The sequence below is a fragment of the Apus apus genome, chromosome 1, assembly GCF_020740795.1.
Source record: "Apus apus isolate bApuApu2 chromosome 1, bApuApu2.pri.cur, whole genome shotgun sequence".
Classification (NCBI taxonomy): Eukaryota; Metazoa; Chordata; class Aves; order Apodiformes; family Apodidae; genus Apus; species Apus apus.
Window position 1 is genome coordinate 43,132,439 of NC_067282.1, and position 17,356 is coordinate 43,149,794.

Genomic DNA, 17,356 nt, shown 5'->3' on the forward strand with positions numbered 1-17,356 from the left:
TAGGGAGAGAAGAGAATACTTCCTAGGAAGAAAAATAAACTAGATAACTTCTGATGAAGGGTTTTCGTGTATTTTGCTGGGTTAATTAATTATTTATTTTAATATGCTCTCCCTCTATCAGCTTCAAACACTCCGTTTAAGTTTAAAATTCTTCAATGGAAGTGTCTATAGGTGAGCTAGGCCTCTGCACTGCTACTAAAAAGTGGGTGGATTTAGGGCTCGGCTCCATTTTTTACTCTTGGATGTCTGATTCTGCTTCAGATGTTGTCAAGTGCCCAGGACATCTGCCCAGGGCTTGAGGGGAATATGGTGCAAGTATCTCCCAAATCTGGGAGGTACTTGTGCGGCTGCTGGTGCAGGTCTTATGGGATGCTTAAAAGCATCTGAAAGGGCAGCAGAGATTTATAAGCAAGCTTTTGCATCAGGCTTGACTTCCTACAGACCATGGAGCAAAGGTGTGATTTCATGGATCAGTGAATAGGTGTCTGCTCTCAGTGAGGTAGTTGGCTGTCTCAGCATCCCTGATGTTAACACCTGCGTTTTTACACCCCAGTGTTTTCCTATCTTAATGCTGACTGAATTCTTCCAAAAATAACAAACTCTGATTTAGCTAAATCCTCCATCTACTCTATATTTAGGTTTACAGGCTATCAGCTAATTAAAAGCAATGTACATATGAATCGGGCTTTAGAACTGAGTGGTCTACATATAGTTGCTCTGGTAGAGGACAATGTTTAAATAAAAAGGCACTTCAAAAATGGAAAATGTTTTCTGTGACTTTCAATGTGAACTTACTATGGGGTTTCTCTGATACATAAGAACAAATCAAGCATCTCAGAGTGAAATTCAAGGTATTGCTTATGCTCTTAGTTTTGTTAAGATTTTTTTTTTTTTTTTAATAGAAGATCTGTCAGAAATGTCAAATTCAATTACCTATGCAATTACCTCTTCATACAAGCTGCAGCACCCCAGGCAGTGCTGGTTTACCGGTGAGATTTATGCAGCAAGCCCTTTGTTAGAGCCCAGTGTCTGAATATGGAGCTCAAACTGATACCAGAAATGGGCAGGGCCAGTCTCGTTGTCAGTTGAACCCAGAGGAGGGTCTGGGTGGTAAGTTCAACGTTTTCCTTAGGCAACAAGATGTTGCAACACAGCCTACCTTGTCATTTACAGAAGGAAAAAGGGTTTAAAATCTGATTATTTGAGAGCTCAGCATGAAAACTGATGTACCTGCATAGGTGTTTTAAATTCCTACCAATCATTTGTAATGGATTAGCAAAATCCGTGCTGTGGTTGTAATGAAAGGCTGTTAGCAGCAGGTGTAATTACATGAAAGAGCAAGAGCAGCTTCATTCTGGAGGCTCTTTAGCATTTTCATTTTAGCTCCATGCTGCTTGGGAGCTAGGGGCTCTGACATAAAACAACATAGGAAGATGATGTAGAGCACTTGCTAGCAAAAGGAATATTCTAGGGTGAGTGCTATAGTATCAGTTTATTAAAGCTGAAGAATTTTTTTGATTTCTTCAACCTGCTGGAAACAAGCTTGCTAATGAAGTCGCTGCTGTCAACCTCAGACACTCAAGAGAGATGTGTCGTGCAATGGGAATTATCGGCTTCTATGGATTTGTCTTAAGGGTCGATGTTGCACAAAGAACCAAAGCACATTAAAAAAAACAACAACAAAGGTATGTACAAGGGGGGATGTGCACAGGGATTTGCTTTATTATTTGTAATAGAAGAAACAAAAAAGCTGGGGCTGCTGAGCGGACAGTTCATAAACACAACCCCAGGAGAGCAGGCTTCTGGTCAGCACGGCCTGCTGTCTGGAATGGCCTTTTGCAGGAAGCTGTGCCAGAGCAAATGCTTCTGATTCCCTGAACCAGAATGCTCTTTTGCCACCAGGGACGCAACCAGATGTGCCATTTATTGGTGCATCAATTGCATGTGACCCTTCTGGGATGGAAATCTACAGATTTCAGGGTCAGATCAGGCTACTGCAATCACTTGATCTGACCATGTCCCATTAAAGATCAGAACCTCTCACGCAAGAATTCCTGTATTGAACACACAACTTCTGTGTGAAGTACAGTTTTCTTTGTTGGAAAGAAGCCCTGTGTAGATCTGAAGAATGCAAATGATGGAAAAATCTACCACATGTCAATATAAATTGTTCCAGTGATTAATTAGCACTCTTGAAAAAATTTTAATTTTAGCAATTTTGTTTTAATGAGCTTTCTAACTTATGATTTTACTTTCATTCATGTAATGTCATTTAGGCTCACAGCACTGGATTAATTTTTGTTTCTTTTTCTCTCCTAGATTGTATGTGTGACATTGATACAATCCCCATATTTTTTTTCAGTATTATTTATTAAACTTGTAAATAAAGCATTATTGTTCACAACATTCAGAAAATGCAAGAATACCTCCACAGGAGGGTACTGTGGATAGACTGGCCCTCACCCAGTGAACTGCAACACAAAACTCTCCTAGGAGAGTATTTAACACAGAGGGGAAATAATCTTTATGAGCACTAAAAAAAACCCTGGAGATTTATAAGAATTTATTTACGTAATGTGTAGATTTGAAATAAGAGGTTATGTCCAGAAAGGAATTTTGCTGCATAAATCATCTGGAATAATTAGTAAGGCATTGAATTGCCTTTGTGGGAATGACCATGCCTGAATTCCCATGTGGTTCTGCCAATTTCCTGTCTTAGGGAAGCACCTGTAAGAGATTCCCATGCTGACATGTCTCCGTTGACAAGGAGACAAGATTATACCCCTTTTCTATTTCTCAGCACAAAGTGTCAGCTGCAAAAATACAATTAGTTCCTGCTGTGTTTGGCAGGTATTGATAGGAGGGGTCCAACTTGCAGCCTTTCATCAGAGTAGCTTGGCAAGGAAAACAAGTACTGTCTTTTGATGCCCGTGTAAACAAGACTCCTGCAGAGAAACATCGGTTTTACTTGCACGTGATACTTCATTTTAAGTAGGCTTCATTCCTGCTGAGGTAACCTACTGCATTTATAAGACATATATGTGCTGCATCTCATTACTTAATGCCAGTGAGTAAATGAGCAGCCTTCAGCTAGGCACAGCTACCATCTGATAGTGAACCACAGCCACCCAGCACAGCAGAGTGGCAGTCACGAGCTATGCCCGTCAATGTTTTCTTCAGAATTCATGATACACGTGAGCACACATTTCTATCAACAGTTTGAATGCTTGCAACTATTCTGGGATTTCAGCAAGTAAAAATGTGACAAATCACTTTTTTGCCCTTTGCTGTTGGGATAATTGGAGGTTTCCTGCTTTTGACTGGTGGGCTCAGTATTCTTTGGAGAATATTCTGTTGCCCATGATAGTTCATAGCATGTCTGATACCTGAAAAGCTCAGGATATTTTGTTCCTTCTCCCTCAGTACTGTGTCAGCTCAGCAATAACAGTAATTCCGGACTGAAGGTCATCCCTGTCAATGTACAAAGGTATTTAGGTTGTCCAGAATGTTCTGTTACACCAGCAACCTTGGTTTCACCATCATCTAATAATTTTCATTCCATCTGCTTCTGCTTGTGATGTAGTGCTACACGAAGTCAAAAAGTGAGCAGATGAACACCAGTATGATACTGGAAATATGCATAGATGCTAAACAAGAGGGGAGATAGAGACTACACAACCCGTTTACCCTTAGTATGCTGATGCTTCCTTTGATTTACTGTATAGCACTTTGAAGATATCCTGTGTGATCACATAACGGGTTCTTGGAATTATATGCAGTTACTTTCTCTTAAATCCAATTTCTCTGTAACATCTTGGACTCAAAGCCAAGAAACCTGCCTATTCAGAAATGCTGTTTACATAGTCTTTTAATCCTAATCTCTTTGCCAGATGATGAATTGTTTATAAAACTGAGTTGGGTATAAAATGCTAACTGAAGGTTTTAACTTCATTAAGCTTGTAAAACCAAAGCATCCCTTCACCCAGCACTATGAGAGCATTTGAATTCTTCTCCTCAGTATCTCAAGGATATGACCTTGGAAGTATGCCTGTAGAAGTATCAATAGATAAGGGCAAAAATATTCCTGGGTCAGTTCCCCAGGCCCCAGATATTACACTCACTGATTTTCATAGTCAAAGTGTTGGTTTTCTTTCTCTCATCAGTCCTGCTTCACTGTTTTTTTCCATGCTAACAACAATAGTTGTACTGTTCAGCAAAGACATTTATCTTCTGATCAGGCTTCATGCTGAGGCAGCGAAACAAATGCATCTATAATGCTGTTCTCATGCACGTAGATCCACTGCAACTCTGATTCCCACAGAGCCTGATTGGTTTTAAGCAGAACACCCAAGGAAAGCAAGCCTGGGAGTCATCTGCCTGTCCCTTACCTCCCATGACGGAACAGGCTCTTTGCAACAGCACTGCTGTTCTCTAGCCTGAGAGAAAGATTTCCCCATGCAACCCATGGGGATGTTCTGCTTTTCAATAAACTCCAGGGGCTTGCGTGAGAGGACAGCCTGCATCACTGGAGATTTACTTAATTACTGGCCTGTTAGAACAGGAATATGACTCAGATCAGCAAGGCCCATTAAAGAGGCTGTGAATTGACAACCTCAACTGGGCTAAATTGAACAGGCTGTGTTGCTGGACGGTGTTAGAAAATCAGCTCTACTGATGTGAGCAGAACTGCACTGGTTTGCCTCAGCTGGGGATGTGTGCACGGTGCAGGTGAAATTGCAACTACCTTGTAAATCTTATCTCTTAAGCTTTTGTGTAGCTGCTGTAGAGGTCTTTTACAGGTTTCACCAGGTTATTTTAGGAAGCTTGAGAGAGTAGCTAGAAAGCAGCTCTGTGGAGAAGGACCTTTGAATCCTGCTGGACAAATTATCCATGGGGCAGCAATGTGCCCTTGTGGCCCAGAAGGCCAATGGAATCGTGGGGTGCATTAAAAAGAGTATCCAACAGGTTGAGGAAGGTTCTCCTCCCCCTCTGCCCTGCCCTAGTGAGACCCCACCTGGGGTATTGTGTCCAGTTCTGGGCTCCTCAGTTCAAGAGGGACAGGGATTTACTTGAGAGTCCAATGGATGATTGAGGGACTGTAACATCCAATGAGGATGATTAAGGGACTGTAACATCTGTCATACGAGGAAAGGCTGAGACACCTGGGGCTGTTTAGTCTTGAGAAGAGAAGACTGAGAGGGTATCTTATTAATGTCTACAAATACCTGAAGGGTGGGTGTCAAGAATGGGCCAGTCTCTCTTCAGTGATGCCCTGTGATGAGGGGAGACTGCAGCAAGCTACAACGCAGGAAGTTCCACCTCAACATGAGGAAAAACTTCTTTACTGTGAGGGTAATGTAGCACTGGAACAGGCTGCCCAGAGAGGCTGTGGAGTCTCCTTCTCTGGAGACTTTAAAGACCTGTCTGGACACCTTTCTGAGTGACCTGTCCCAGATTCTGTGGTGGTCCTGGCTCTGTCAGGGGTTTTGGACTCGATGTCCAGAGGTCCCTTCCAATCCCTTACATTCTGTGATTCTGTGATTTAAGAGAGTGAGGAAAATAATATGCTGGGATTCTGTGCAAATGCTGAGTGCTTATCTGTTTTTTCAGACTAGAAATCTCATTTTTGAAGCCTCTGATTTCAAATTGTTTATTGCCAATTAGATGGCTATTTTTATAAACTGTGTGAGCTTTTTAACCTTTTTTTCTCCTTTAAGCGAGGAAACAATGACAGCAAAGCAGATAGTTCAATAAAAAAAGTCAACTTCTGTTGTAATTACTTCATCTAATAAAGTGTGAAAAGCCATTGATAGATGATTGATCATGAAAAGAAATGCCAAGGTTGAATTGTTTCTTAATTTATAAGATGAATCTCAAACAATCTTCTGGTCCTGGATACCTGTTTGTGGTCCTGCACAATTGTGGGGGAGTCTGCGGGCAGTTTTTTCTAACTTTTCTAGTTAGATGTTTGTAACATGAATGTGTGTAGTTGTACTGATCGTTATTTGCCACATGAGAACTTAAGTTTAAAGTTTTCCAGCTGTATCTGTATCACCCTTCAACTGTTAGTAAGATTCAGTATTCAGCTAACCAACCTATGAGGAGAATTCTTAGAAGGGTGATAAATGTTTCTCTTTAATCTTAGATCTAAGTTTGTCTGAGATCTAAACTTCTTCCTCCTTGGCATGCTGTTTCTCTGTGAAGACACTCACTGTGGGGATGGGAAATTGCTCTTTAATGTATCATGTCCAGACAGAAGGTTTTGAGACTCAAATCTCTTGCCAGACAAGTTCCTCTCCAATGTTTTGGGTCAGATTAGGAGGAGCTGTGTTTGTTTCTTTTCTCTGCCCAGATGTTAAAGCCTGAACTTCTGAGACCTCTCCCCCTGCACCTGTCCCTGATGAGGCCTCACCTCGAGTACTGTGTCCAGTTCTGGGTCCCTCACTTCAAGAAGGATATTGAGGTGCTGGGTCCAGAGGGGACCAACGAGGCTGGTGAAGGGACTAGAGGGAAAGACTTACAGGGATAGGCTGAGGGAGCTGGGGTTGTTTAGCCTGGAGAAGAGGAGACTCAGGGGGGTCCTTTTCACTTACTCTCTACAGCTACCTGAAGGGAGGTTGTAGTCAGGTGCAGGTCAGGCTCTTCTCCCAGGCAACTAGCAGCAAACCAGAGGGCATGGCCTGAAGCTGCTCTGGGGGAGGTTTAGGTTGAATATTAGGAAGCATTTCCTCATGGAAAAGGTGATCAGACATTGGAACAGACTGCCCAGGGAAGTGGTGGAGTCACCATCCCTGGAAGTGTTCAAGGACAGACTGGATGTGGCACTTAGTGCCATGGTCTAGCTGTTGTGGTGGTGTTAGGTCATAGGTTGGACTTGATGATCACAGAAGTCTTTTCCAACCTCAATAATTCTGTGATTCTGTGAGACCTGATTCAGCACTTACCAGCTGTAATGGGTAGAAATGGCTTTAGTCTGTTTCAGGACAAGACTGGGCAGATAACAGCCAGGGCAAATATATGCTGGGCAAGTTTTGTTGTTGTTCTTCCCCCAGGGCTGATGTATGGACTCTCTTCTTTCTGCCAGTAGAGATTTGCCCTGTGAGTTGAATTTGATGTGTTTACCTAGTTGCTTTTCTGAGCAGAACAGCACTTTCCAGTGCATTTTTTTCACTGGTGGTTCTGGCCAAGAGGATTGGATCTGCTGCCATAGAGTGGCTGCTGCTTTTATCTTATCAGTGCTCACGCTCCAGCACTGAAGTCAGATTTGTGCATTCCTGACAGCTGAAACAGGACGAAACCCGATGTTCAGCCTCTATCAGCCTCTCCCTGTAATATCAGTAATTAACTGCAGCATTTTGCTTGCCAAGCAGCAAACCTTGGGGTTCTCCCAGCCACTCTGCAGAGTGAGATGTGGCAGCCTCCTTTCTTCCCTACTGCACGTCAGGCTGGCTTGGCCATCACCTACTGACAGACACGTTGCTGGCAGGAGTGATATCTCTTAGTGGTGGCCCACATGTGACTTGCTATGTAAAAGCTATTATTTCTTCCCTGCAGCCCTGCTGCAGCAGCACTTCACAGATTCTCCCAGGGATCCAGTTATTTTTCTGCGTTCACTACGCTGAGAGGAACTGAGTCAAGTCGTAGGTTTCGTAAATCGCCTCCTGTAAATGCAAAGCGTTTTTGGAGTTTCCCTGCGTTCCAGCAGCTGTATGTTTATCTGGAAGTTACAGATTTTCAGCAGAAGCCACCTCTGCTGTCAGAGACTCCCAGGGAGCAGTATGTTTTGACTATCTGACTGTCTAAATCCGGCATTGGAGGAACAGTATAAATTTAGACCAAAGGAAGTACAACCACAAACTGTTTAGCGGGGGAATTATTAATATATTGGAGAAAAGGAGGATGAGGGGAGACCTCATTGCCCTCTACAACTGCCTGAAAGGAGGTGGTAGGGAGGTGGGTGTTTGCCTCTTCTCCCAAGTAAATAACAACAGGACCAGAGGGAATGGTCTGAAGTTGCACCAGGGGAGGTTTAGATTGGATATTAGGAAGAATTTCTGTACTGAAAGAGTGATCAGGCACTGGAACTGCCAGCCCAGGGAGATGTTGGAGTCACCATCCTGGGATGTATTCAGGAAGCATGTAAATGAGGAACTTCAGGACATGCTCTTGTGGCCAAGATTGTGGGTTGTATGTCTCGGGTTTTTTTGGGGTGTGTTTTGTGGTGTGGTTGGGGGGGGGTGGGGTGGGGAGGGGGCTGGTTTGAGTTTTTTTATGATTGGACTCCATGATCTCAGACATCCTTTTTGATTATGCTGTGATTCTCTGGTTACCTGTTTCCCATCCTCAAGAAGAGCAAAAATATGAGGAAGTTTATGAAGGGTTGCCTCCTGGTTTTAGGTGGTGCTGTGGTGAGTGTGTTGGTTTAAGTGGAGACTGTGATAGGTGTGAGGGTGGATGGTAGCTGCAGGAATTTGCATGAAGGCAGATCACAGCAGGAAAGGGCTGGATCTGAAATAGAGAAAGGCAGCTTTCAACCTCACAGGTTACAGTCATTAAAAACTATTTCCCTTATCAAAACTTGAGCTGTGCCTTTGATCATGAAAGAAAAAAAAAGGATAATGGCATGATGCAAAACATTTTTTTTTGGTATTTTCCAAAGAACCGGTTTGGCAAAAACCTCTCTCTACTGGAGGAATATGTGATGGAAATATGGATTGCATAATGTGGTGGACACCTGAATGAAAAACAATTTATATCAACACAGGGTATCATAGGTTTAATTCCATATTTTTTAGGCTGTGATTAATCCCTCTTTTTGTATTTCAATCAAAGACAGCATTTCTACAAGCCTTTCTCTGAAGTATTTAGTTGGGACTGACTCAGTGACAGGAGTAGCTGATCCACTGTCAGCAGAGCAATCAAAGAGCTGAATTTTGGAGATTTTAATCTGAATAACACTGAGCAGTTTTTCTATGTTTCATGAAAACCATGTGGGCTTTAGACTATCTGTAATTGACACTTTCTTGCCTAGTTGTTGGATTTTTTCCTGAGGTTTCATTTCCAAGCTCTTTGTAGGTTTGACCTTGCTTCCCCTCTGGCATTTGAGGCAATGCCTCTGGTTTTGCAGCCCCATGCAATGATTAAAGAGTTAGATATGCCTTTTAATTAATTTTTAATTAAAATTGAGGAAGTGGAGAAGAAAAAAAGGAGAGCCCTAAAAAAGTGAAATCTTTGTTCTGCTCTGAGTTGGCATCAGCTGATACTGTGTTTGAGATCTACAATTGAGTCGGTCTTTTTAGTTTGGCTGAGAACTGGCCGGTGTACATGGACTTTCTCTTGCAAAGTGCATTCAAACTTTGAGTTCTCTGTTCCTAAACTCAGCAGCCGTAGATCAGAAATACAAATCCAAAGAGGCTCACGGAGTGTACTGGCCACTTATGGAAATATTTAATATTAAAATAATTTTACAAGACTAAAGCCATTACCACAAACTGCTATACATTTTTTTTTACACAATATAATTTTTTTTTTCACCCCTTCTTTACCCTCAAAAATCTTGTCAGCCAGCATGAAGCTAATCTGCTCAAGTTAAAAGCATTAAGAACATTTAAAAAAAAGGTCATATTCTTCTCCATAAATGCCATTTAAATATATATTGTGAATGACTTTAAAGATATTTTTTTTTCTTTAAAATGATACTATACTTAATTGTCTTTTTATGCTGAGAAACTTTATTGGAGTAAATGAACTGCTTTCATAGCTCAGTATAATATTCAATTCAGTGAATATACCAATTTCTATTTTATTTGCTACCATTCTTATTTGTTAAGACTGAGTTTTGTTTTGCTTTTAGATGGAACCCAGATAATCATAATTTGTATTTTCTTTGTCTACATGTAGAATCATAACAAATGGAAGAGGAGCAGACTAAGTCTTCTAAATTATATTAAAAATGCAACTTGTTATAGATCATATGTGATTTTTATAATACATGTAGATTCCATGACTCTCACATTATTTTTTTAATAATTCAAAATGCTCTGTGCATTGTCCCATTGCTTCTAGATTTGTTTGGCCCAGCAAAGGGTTGAAATAGAAGATGATGATTCATGTATAAATGTATTCAGGAGAAGGAAGGTGGTAAAAAAGGCAAAATCTTTTCAACTTAAGAGGAAGTAATGGCATGAGATCAGAGTGTTGTACACTGGCCATAAATTTAGACTGGAAATTAAAACAAGATTTCTGACCATTTGAAGAATGAGGTCTGAGTTAGTCTTCCAACAGGGCAGTAGAGACAAGATGGACTTGCAGACATACGTGGAGGAGTCTGTATGGCAGAACATAGAGCAATGGCTGGGCATAGAAAATATAATCCTGTGGCCCGGATCTCCTTGTGTCTGCTAAGTTGACACCTTGCAGGGAAGTGAAAGGAATGTTGATTTGAACATTTATTTTGTGCTAATATGATTTTTTGGGGAGTGAAGGTGTGGGTAGTAGTTGCTTGGTAGGACCAGAATTAAATTCTTCCCTCTCTTGGTGATTTCTGAGATGTGGTAATTTGGATCCAACTACTGGTATGAGTGGGGTGTGTTGGCCCTTCTAATGGCATTTGGATATTATGCAGGTCCCAGGTCTGTGTGCTTTGATCACTTGCAGGATTTGCTGGATTTTCACTGCAGGGACTGGGACAGAGCTTTTCCCAGGCAGAATGACTGGGGTTTTGCCAATGTGTGACACATGGCAGGAGAAAAAGGAAGCTTTACAAAGCAAGTTCCCTGTTGCTGGCAAGATTAAAGACCCTGTCAATGCTTTTGATCTTTCCTGATCTACTCCTATGACATGTTATAAAAAAATCAGCTTCTTGGCTGAATTTGGGTGTTAGATACCTATGCATTAGGTCCTTTCCATTCTGTACAAATACAGGTGGGTTCTTGTCATATTCCTACCCATTTGAGACCTACATAATACAGTCAGTTTTCTCACAGCTCACTCTCCATGCTGCATTTTGCTGTCTCTTTGTAACACAGTTGTGTCCTGTGCTGATCTAAGCTTTCTAAGAACAGTTTAGTCATTATTCCCCATCATTACTGGAGGTCACAAGAATAGCCCTCCAAAATATGTATCATTGCGCTCAATAGGTCATTAAAGATTATGCCCCAGAATAGTCTGACAAGGAAATCCTGAGACATCCATGATTTGCCTCTGAAGTTCTTCCAGTCTTTCAGTTCATAGAGCAAAAAGACAATACCAATCACATTTTCCAATGTGATGGTGAGATGCATTATTTTTACTAAAGCATGATACTTTATGAAGCCTAGGTTCCCTCTACCTGCCTTCTCATGGTCACTTCGTTCTCTGTGTACACCAGTCTCTCTTGGTTTCAGATGGGATGGTTTCAGCTGAGACAGAACTGATTTTCTTAGTAGCTAGATTATCACTGTGCTTTGGCTTTAGTAGGAGATCTAGTATAAGACGAATATTGCTAATACACTGATGGTTTCAGTTGTTGCTAAGAAATCAAGTACCCCATGTCTTGCTATGGTGCAGTTGTACAAGAAGCTGGGAGGGAGCATAACCAGAACAACAGCTCCAAACTGGCCAATGGAATATCCCATATCAGGCAGTGTCATGTATGGTGTATATATATATAATAGTTGACCAGGAAGTTGCTCTCACTCTTCCAAGACTGGGGTTTTGGGATCTTCCTCTCCTCTGGGATAATTAGCTATCCTGGTTTGAGCCGGGATGAAGCCAGTTTTCCTTTTACTGATTATTTTCTTCAGTAAGCTCTCTTTTAACTAGCAGCAAGTTTTCCAGCTAGTGGACTGATAATGCCAGAATGTTTGTTACTGCTGAGAGTCCAAGGTCACTTTGCTCTACTTGTTGAATCTGCAGCCACAGATGCTAAGGGAGCAGAAGAGTTGTATCTGCAACCCTCCTGTAGGGAGGAGTGGACTAGATTGACAGCAAAATTAAACAAAGTATTCCATTCTATATATCTACATAAACTTGGTGTAAGGTCACAGATCATGGAAGTGAACTTCCTTCCTGCTTCTTTTTCCCTTCTCTTCCATCGATGGCTAGTGTCCAGGGAGGAATCCATCTATCCATCACCATTGATCCCCAGGCCTGTGCATTCCTGACCCTCATAACTCCACCCTCAGCTCCTGTCTCTCTGCTGCTCTCTCCAGCAGCTCCAGGATGTTTCAGAACTGCTCACAGCTCAGGAGACGCCCTGGGAGTTGCTGAGGTTGACTGAAGGCAATAGGGGTTTTGCACATTCCTGAACCTATTTGTATATAATTGTACACATTTCTTTTATAATTAGTGTTTAATTAAAGCTGTCTAGTTCACTTTTCAATCTGCAAAGTCTCTGTCTCTTTATAGTCTCTTTCTTTCCCTACCTTGGGGAGAGGGGGGGATAATTGAGAGCACTCAGTGTTGTCACTGGTTTAATGGCTGATCCTGAGTCAAACTATAACAAAGTTTATTGGCACCCAACAGACAACTCCATAGCGTTGGTGGTATAGTGGTTAGCATAGCTGCCTTCCAAGCAGTTGACCCGGGTTCGATTCCCGGCCAACGCAGCAGGTGTCTCTGCATCTCTATGATGTGTTTTTACCACCAGTTCCTCCATCCAAGCTGCAATGTCCTTCAACAGCTCAGCAACCCCAATAGGTTTTCCTTTTTGCTGCCAGTTGTTCTGCTGCCACTCCCCCACAGCCAAGGCTGCTGCCACCACTGCTGCTGCAAAGATCAAGGCCACTCAATCCAAAGGAGCAAAAGTTAAATTTAATCCTGTTACCAAGAGCAAAGCAAAGAAACTACAATCTGAGACACAAGAACACATTTAACAGTAGAGGACTCTGATTTTAAAAAGCTGTTAAAAGACCTAATCAAAGGAGACCAGGAAGAGAGTGATGGAAAAGATTCTTCCAAAGCAGATGAAGGAGCAGACACTTCTAAAAGCAATAAAGAGTAGGTCCTTCTCAAGCAGATAAGTCAGGCTGCTCTCAAGCAGATGACAATGATGATCTTGTCTAACCTTTCCCTCTAAAGGCACTGTGCCCCATGAGAAAGGACTTCACCCACAATGAAGGTGAGCTGCTTCTTCCTTGGTTGCTCCGATGCTTTAATAGTGGGACTGAAACCTATGACATGGACGAGAGAGAAGCCAAGCAGCTGGGGATTCATGGCCAGAGATGCTGATATTGATAGAGCATTTGGTAGTAAGACAGGAACTACCACCCTATGGAGTCGACTTCTCTCACCTGTGAGGGTACAGATACCCCTATAAGGGTGACAACAACTGGTGCTGAAGCAGAACGCCCAGTCTTGGGAGAGTCATCACGTGTGTGAGAGAATTGGCTGTGCGAGAGGTGATCTATGATAACACGGGATTACAGATCCTGATGATGTCCTGTGTGACACATCTATGCTCCAGAGGTTTGCATGGGCTCTACCAGCAACACATGCCTGTATATTCTCCTTCATGGGGTGTATTGACTATGAAAGACCAACTGTGCGTGAGGTGGCTTTCAAAGAACAACAGTATGGCGATGTAATCTCTGATTCCCATCAGTTCCACACCTCAGCCATTGAACAAATGACTGACAGAAGGAATAAGATGCTGAGCAGATGGGGAGGCAGACCTCAGTATCTCCCTAGACACAATTGGTCTCATGTTGCAGCCACTAAGAGGGGACATCCTATGAGACAGCAGTGAGAGGGACAGGACCCACTTCAGCACTACCTGTGGTCTCTCTTGCATAATTATTTTAAAGTGGACATGAGAACCTGGGACAATACACCCACTGCTGTTCTCCCGATACGCATGCAAGAGCTGCTAAATAGAACAAAATGCAGGAGATTGTTCTTCCAGGAAGAAGGCTGCTTCAGTCTCCAGCAACTGGTCCTTCAACCAGGATGGTGCTTCAACCTCAAATGCTTGAAATTAGAGGTGCTCTGCCTCCAACCAGGGGGAGGAGAGAGACAACCGAGTTTACTGGACTGTGTGGATTCGGTGGCCTGGCACATCAGAACCACAAAGGCACAAAGCCCTGGTGGGCTTTCAAAAATGTAGTAGAGTGGCAATTTACATCAGAACTATGACTCAGTAAAGTCTAGATATGTGCATAAATATATTCTCATCTTTTTCTCCTGCTATATTAGTGAAATGCCTGCACTGAATCCTGAGCTTCCTTCCTGACTTCTTTGAAAGTGAAGCGCAGTGACTGTTCCTCAGCGTTAGGGAATTAATCCAGTAATTGACATTAATTTATTTGATACATTAGGGATGATTGGCAATAAACATATTTTAAACAAAAAATACTTGTTCTTTGATTTTATAATTTGCTTTTCAAGTTGAGCAGTGAAAATAATGAAGACTTTTTTTATTCAGTTTGTGAGACTCATGTAGACAATTTCAGGAAATGCTTAAATGCTATTTAGTAAGTATTCATCCTTGTGGAATTGTTTCATGCACATTACAAAGGTAGAGAAGTTGGTAGCTCCATATTAAAAACAAAGTTTTTCTGTTTTCCCTATTGTCCCACATTAAAAGGCAGTAGCTGCTTCTAAAAATGAGCCTTTTACTACTTTTACTTTCTTAGTATGCAATAGGAGCATCTGTTGTGCCAACTGATGGATGTGTCTTTGTCAGAAAGGATCTAATCTTTCATTAATTTCAACACAGAGTGGCTGTGGAAGGATGTTTGATGATTTTCCAAGAGCTCTGAACTTTAGCAGCTTGAGGTGAAACAAGAAATCAATCCAAACCAGTCTGTGTCTTTGAAAATCAGAAAAAAAGCCTTGAAAAAGGGAAAAGTTCTCTCTACAATAGCTTGTCATTTTAAATTTATTTTTTTAAAAAAAACTTTTGCTCTTGTTACTTATTTCCAAACATGAAACAAGCTATGAATTGAAACAAGTTAGCAACTTTCCTATGCATTTTAATTTTCCAGCTATTAATCACAGATGATGTCAGCTACCTAAAATGGTTTTCCCTTTTATATTTAAGAAGTTGGTAAGTACTAAGCTTAATAATAGACTGTTATTTTTATTGGTTACTATGGCAACATATTCTGCAAAATTTCCTTCAAGAAATATCTTTTGATTTGCTACATCCTAAATTATATGGTAGGTAGTTTACTGTCTTAATGCAGTACATGCTGCAGTATTTTATGCTGTTTTATGAGTGACATGTTAAGTCATGCATGAGCGAATGGACTTGGTAGAGATAGACCCATAATTCATTAAGAATACATTAAAAAGGTATCGTTATTCTAATTCTTCTAATTTGCTTATTTTAAGTATGAATTCCTATATCTCATTTTTAATCTTCCCTATTATTTGATGATGCCTGTGATGCTCACTGGGATCCTTCGCATCCCTTTTGAAGCAGTTGACCCACTCTTCCCTCTCCATGCTCTCCAAACTGCATAGTACCTCTGCTGATATATTTGCAGAAAAATTCTTACAGCTGAATTTGGTTTTAGTCATTAACTGATACATGTGTATGTTCAAGGTGATATGAATTAACTGTGTGTGGCGTGATTTAAATACTGTATTTCTGAGGAGCCCACAGTCTGCAAAATAAAAAAGCCAGATATCTTCAAAATGATTTGGCAAGATTATGGCATGTTGAAAATTACTTTCTGGTACCAGGCAGTGAGGGTAGTTTGCCCTTACATGCACTCATGAAATTATTTTAGCATCTAGAGATTCAGGTTTGCAGGTCAGGGCTGGACCATCTCATTGTAGCAAAGCAGGAGAATCCTACAAGTGGATTGTGATGGCCCCATGTGCTGTATTGTAACTCAGGATGCAGTTTTGAAATCAGAAACTGGAAGAGAGGGATAATGTGCAAGATTTTATGGCCTCTGTAATATGATATTTAGAGAATATGATAGTATTAACCAATATATAAGATGTTTTAGAAACTATGGTAAAGTTGCAGTACTTGCAATATTTAACAGATGCACTTGGTTGTTTCTGTTAAAACCTTTCAGTTTTGCACCCTGTGAACCAGGCTCAGTGACAGTGCTGAGCCAGACTTCCCGTTTTTCCTGTAGACTCCCTAAGACAGTACAGTGTTTCATTATGTCTAAAACAATCAGGATGTTAGTCTCCACTCAAATGTATTTTTTTGTATTGCTATGACCATCTCAGTGGAGTCTGGTATTCCTGCAGAGAGAATTTTTTTTACACATTTCTCATCACAGGGGCATAGTGATTTTCACTTTGGCCCAGAGATTTCTCCTCTCCATTCCCTGGATCTCCCCTGAGGTACTGTTGCAGAGCTGCTGCTTTCCTTCAAACATTGCTTTTCTGTTGATTGAGATAGATATTTTAACTTTGTTTGGTTTTGGTTTTAGTTTGTTTTTGGTTTTGTTTTGTTGTGTTGGGTTTTTTTTTTTTAAAAAAAGGTAATGACAGTTCTTGTATAGTTAAAGCCATTGTGTCATAAAGACTCTCTCTTGCTGGTATTTTCCTTAGAGCTGCACAGAACATGGTACTGGAAGTCTCCTTCAAAGCAAGAAGAAAGCCATAATAAACACAACACTGTGGGGAAACAAGGTGCTTTTGTTTTTTTGGCTGATTGACTTTCAGGCAAAGTAAACACCTGTGCTGCCCAAATTTATCACATAGCATTTCACTAAGTCTTGCAGAGGGGTTGCAGTTGTGGAACTTCAACTGCAGTTGAAGAACAGCTGGCTTCTTTACAACATGTATCTGTGGTGCAGATGAGGTATGGATTAGTACCTGCAGATGTTCCCAGGCTTTCCTTTATCCTGCATCTGTATGTAGGAAAAGATTATAATGGTGCTTAGGCATGGAATCCCTCTGTTAATGGGGATAGCTCACTGAGGTTCATGAGCTGTGTGAAGTGCCTTTCTCCAAAATACTCATTGCTAAGATGACTCAGTTTTCTTCTCCATAGAGTAGTACAGGTTAAACTCACTTGACAGTCTTTCTCATGGAGAAATGCCTGACTTCAGTAAAATATTTAGTGAGTAATGAACAAATACTGTAAAGACTCTCTAGCCTAAATCTCTAGCTCGGCCTCACTGCTGATGGAAATTTGCCAGCTGTTTGGAACGTCTGTTGCTGAAGACACTCCAGTAATAAGACCTTTGTGGGGTGCAGCTGTCACCAACACATTCATGCACATTGTGCCAAATGGAGGCTCAGAAACGAGGAGTCGTGGTGTCTTCATGGGTGTAGGAGGAGACCTCTCACTGAACCAGAAAGGAGAAATCTATAATTTCTTCATTACTGAAAAAAATAAAATGCTGTTTCTCTGTTCATTGCCATATGTCTTTACTTGACTAATCTATTCACTAAACACAACTGC

The 17,356-nt window shown here is 41.3% G+C and overlaps 1 non-coding gene across 1 annotated transcript; it reads left to right on the top strand.

Moving 5' to 3' along the window:
* Nucleotides 1-12,515: 12,515 nt before the first annotated feature.
* TRNAG-UCC (transfer RNA glycine (anticodon UCC)) lies at nt 12,516-12,587 on the top strand. Its single transcript has one exon. It is a non-coding gene; the product is annotated as a tRNA-Gly (tRNA).
* The last annotated feature ends 4,769 nt before the right edge of the window (nt 12,588-17,356 follow it).